The sequence below is a fragment of the Poecilia reticulata genome, linkage group LG10 (genome assembly GCF_000633615.1).
Source record: "Poecilia reticulata strain Guanapo linkage group LG10, Guppy_female_1.0+MT, whole genome shotgun sequence".
In the NCBI taxonomy this organism is placed as follows: domain Eukaryota; kingdom Metazoa; phylum Chordata; class Actinopteri; order Cyprinodontiformes; family Poeciliidae; genus Poecilia; species Poecilia reticulata.
The window spans coordinates 7,192,187-7,197,266 of record NC_024340.1 but is presented as its reverse complement, the minus strand read 5'-3'; positions in this window follow the sequence as shown (position 1 = coordinate 7,197,266).

The window sequence follows — 5,080 nt, the reverse complement described above, 5'->3', positions numbered from 1 at the left end:
CCATCCATCCATCCATCCATCCATCCATCCATCCATCCATCCATCCATCCTAACCTGAACACGATCCTGACCTTTAAGCAAGGTGGTGGCAGTACCATGCTGTGGGGAGGCTGTTCTTCGGCCCGGTGAGGAAAGCGGAATATGCTGCAATCTTGGGAAAAAACTTGTTAGATTCAACATTTTTTGGACCCTTTGGACTTAATCTGTTACATGAAGATAAATGGACAAACAGTTAAGACTCTAAAATCCTGAGACATGATTCATTAGACTTGCAGCAAAAGATGGTTCCCCAAAGTAATGAATCAGGGGCACTGAACATAAAGGCAAGCCGCACTTTTCAAATTTTTAATTATTCTTATTCAAAAATCTCTCCATCCTATTTTAATTCCACTTCAACGTCATGTGATACTTTCTGTTCAGTTTATACTTAAAATCACAATAAATACAACAAAATGTGATGTTGTTAAATGACAAAATGTTGAAAAGTTATGACTCTATGCTTTTGTGTTTGTAAACCATGGAGTCTTGCTTTAAATTTCTACAACAGAAAGTACCAGTAATTCATTTTGAAATCTTTTAAATCCTTCCCCAATAAGCAATCAATCAATTAATTGTATAAATTCAAAAGAGCTTGATCATTTCCATTCCGATGACTAATATTTTTTGAAGGGCAATTTTGTTTTGAGACTTCATAGTCAATGTTATTTATGTATTTAGGTTTTAATTTCCGTTTTATTCATTGATTTTGGTTATTGTGTTTTATTTTGGTATATTTAAAATGTCTTCCAGTTGCAGTGTGCACTGCTCTGTAGTAAAATTAAACTTTATTAGTGTTTAAGAGGGCGAACTTGCATAGTTATGCTGTTATCAAAAAGGTCTCAACAAAACATGATCATTTATCACGATAATTCCCGGGACAATAAAATTTGTAACGGTTCCACAAAAATAAACCTTTAATTGAAGAAAATGTGCGCATTCTCTTTTATTGCAAAAGTTCTGTCATTATTTTAAAACCTAACAATGGAAATAAAATGGTGGATCTTTAAAAAAAAATGGCTAGAATATTTGATCGAGTTTTTATGATAACTGGACGATATCATGTCCGTTGCTTTCCAATCACTGCCGATTTCCCTCTTGGGAAAATATTTGCGGTATAAACCGCGCATCGGTATGATTGGAGCTCGACATTCCAGTCTCCTGACTGAACCCGGTGACTCACGGTCAGGATGGTGGAATAAGGGTCATTATGTGGAGGGACATTGTCGCTGTGTTTGCGAGCGTTGAGGAGAAACAAAAAGCAAGACTGTGCTCGAGATTTCTGTAGGAGAATGAGAGATTGAAATTGACTCTCTTGCTCCCTCTGTATGTGCATTTGTGCGCGTTTGTGAATGCGACAAATTACGGCGCGCGAGAGGGGCCGGAGTGGAAGGCTGTGTATGAGTGTGTTATGTCGCAGGGAAGAATGGTCTCTCTGTGGATTCACAAAGTCGCCCTGTTCGCACCAGGGTCAGCTGCCTAGATACACACAAACACACAGACACGCACATACACGTACAAGACACAAACGCACACATTWGTGAACCTGTATTTAATCCAAATGGTCTGTGAGACAAYTGAATCAAATAAATTCCAGGCGGATAGAGGTGGTTTGTTACCCTCTGTTTATTAAAAATAATATTGGCATTTTCATAAGTGGGTGTTTGCTGTCATTGATTCAATGCATTTCCAAATTCATATTCAAAAATACTGTACTGGATTAATATGTTAGGCAAAAAATGGGATGTTAGCGTATAACTCATTTCTAAGCTGATAACTAATGTTTATTTTTTTACTCTGAACATTTTGGACTCAGTGTCGAAGTTTCTTTTGGTTTYTTTTGAGTTTTGTTATTTTTGTTTTGCTTGTTCTGTCACCAAAGTCTGACTTATAAATGAGTCATGGACACAGTACATTGATAAATAGGTTGTCGGCTGAATGATCCCTGATTCTTCTTCTTTCAGACTTTTTTTTCCCGTTTATTTCTATACTTTGCCTGACTCTTCTTTGGTTGCTCATTTATAACTGTCCTCACATTTAAGGCATATACTCCCTGGTACAATGTCAGAGTTTAAGTGTGAAGTAATTACTTCAATTAATTTTGTGAATGAAGACAGACGAGTTCAATTAATTACTTTATATCCACGGATGTAGAGTGATACAGAATTATAATCCCAGGTCCAGTCAGAAAATGAGTGAAAAAGCAGATAAAGAACAAAGAAAAAGCTTTTCTTTAAACATTCAACTTTCAATGAATTTAAGTGAAAATCTGGAAAGGAAATGAAAAAGTAGTTGATGTTTTAAAATGTGCACATTTCTTCTTATATTCCTTCTGATTTTCAAGGATATTTTGTCCTCTTAGACTTTAAATATTTAATATTTTTCATCTTTGTGAATTGAAGAAAAAATCTCTGTTTTCTTAAATTATGACAGAATCATTTCATGCCACCTCAACAAGTAGAACTGTGATGCAGCAGGAATCTAATTATTTGTTTAATAATTAAGCCCTAAGCACATTTTCAACTTTTGAAACAGAAATGTCCATTTATCAGAGATTTATGTCAGAATTTTGGAATTTTTCTTACAATTTCTTTTGACTTTTTGAACTTAGAAATTTTTGAGAAAAAACGTGGAAATTTCTGAGATTAATCTAAAAATTTCAAATAAATTTTAAATAAATTTATTCATCCTTTTTTTCTGTGTAATAAGGTCATAAAATGTGAAATGTTATGTTAAATCAACTTGATATAATAATGTAAAACGTAGTTAAATAAGTTGGGGCAACTTTTAAAAATAATCTCTTATCATTTTTTAGTTTAATATAATAGCTAAAGACAGTTTAGTCAACTGAACTAATATACAATATATTAACATGTGTTTTGAATTTGGCAGTGAAAAGTGATGCAACTTTACTGAGTCAAAGCAACAAAGACTGTCATTTTGAGTCAGCAAATATTATTTTTAGTGTTCTGCCTCATGTATCCCACCCAAAACAGGTGCCACAACCAGGTAACCAGTGTTAAACTTCACCTGGCCCTGGTTATAATGTTCTGCCTGATTATTGTATACTTACGTAGTTAAGTTGATTCTGATTCTGATAATGCCCCAGCCTTTTGTGACTTTCAAATCTCACATATTGATCTGGGGATGTTAATACAAAYRCATGYATCAGAGTAAAATGTATCTTTTCACAGTGTATGGTAATATTTTCATTGTCACATTGTCAGATCTTTGTGTTAACATGTTTCGTAAGTGTTTTGTTACACAGATGCAACATGTATACTTTCTTGTCCATTTTCAGAATATGCRGTTTTAGATGTTTTTTTGCAACAATTCCATGTTCACTATAGGTTCGGTCTTTGGGAAAGTATTATTTTTTCTATTCATTATACAGACTTGTCATCATCAGAAAACAGAAGAAGAGTCRCAYTTCTTCTACTGCTCTGGCATTCTTAACCATCTGCATGATCTTTACAACAAACTAAACACAAGATATTACCAAGGTTGTTTTTTGAATGGCAAAGAAAGAGAAGCAGATTGAGGTTTCTTGGGGTAACTCAAAACTTACTTAAAAAAACCCATCAAATAAGTAGCTGCTGCAGTTAAATTTAACTGACAATACATCATACTTACTATGAAACACGGTGTTGACAGAATCATGCTGTTGAGATGCTTCTCAGTCAGACYTGATGGGAAGATGAATGCAGGGTCATCCTGAAAGAAAACCTGTTAGATGCTGCAAAGATACTGAGATCTGGATGGATGTTCACCAGCCAACAGGAAGAAAGTATTGGGCAAATGATGGGCAAAATATCATTATCTAAATATRCAGGTAGAGTCATATTCAATAAATTAGAACATATGTTCTGAATTGGCTTGTTTGATTAAATGCTATTTTAAAAAATAACCTTAAACCCCATAKATTTCACTTGGTGAATATGCCACCAAGTGAATCCATTAACTTTTCAATAAYCTAATTTAATGCCTGCATTATAAAGGAGTGTTTTTCAAAGTGGGTACCGCCAGGGGGCGATAAGGAGGCCTCAGAAAATTAAAGGGAAAATGAGAAAACAAAATGCTAAAAACTAAGACATTTCTTAATAAAAAATATATATCATTTTTTCAAATCATAAAATCTATTGTTTTTCAACTATTTATTTATTTTATTATTATTATTATTATTATTATTATTATTATTATTATTATTACAAAATCTAAATTAAAATAATTTACTGAAATGTTATTTGCCATTATTTGACCGTCTTTCTCGTTGGCTGCCAGTCAAATTCAAGAAGCTACTTCTTAAGCTAGCAATAACATATTTGCTAGCGGTAAATGGGAAAGCTTCTGACAAGAAAAAAATGGAAGAAWCCATCCAGCAAAAGCGACTCAAAGACCGACTGAGAGCAGAGCAGGAGTTTAAATTAGCTACTCATCCACCGCTGTGATCRWGAGAGGCTTATTAATAATCGAGAAATAAATATCAAGTCTGGAAACCTGATATGTAACGGACTGAATGTCATGTTTTTAATATAATCTTTGCTCGGCTTAAGCACAGGTGGTTGCCACGGCAACGGGTGTGCTTAAACGACAAAAAGAGAGAGAGGGGGAAGGGGGTGGATAAAGAGGGTAGGAGTGGTTTAGAGTTGATCGTCTTTTCGGGTTGTTTTACCTTTTTTTTTTACCTTTGCTGTGGCTCATCACACCTGCTGTAGTTTCTGAACGTTCAATAAACGACACACTTGGAYTGATTACCTGGTTCGTTTGTGAGCATAAGTCACAACATCAAATAGGACAAATATATTTCATTAAGTTTTAACAAATTCTACCACGATAAATAATTATCCATCCACCCATCTGTCCATTTTCTTTCACCCTTGTCCCTCAGTGGGGTCAGGAGGTGCTGGGGCCTATCTCCAGCTAGCGTGCCGGGTGAGAGGCAGGGTCACCTGGACAGGTTGCCAGTCTGTCGCAGGGCAACCCAGAGACACACAGGACACACAACCATGCACACACACACTCACACCTAGGGGCAATTTAGACA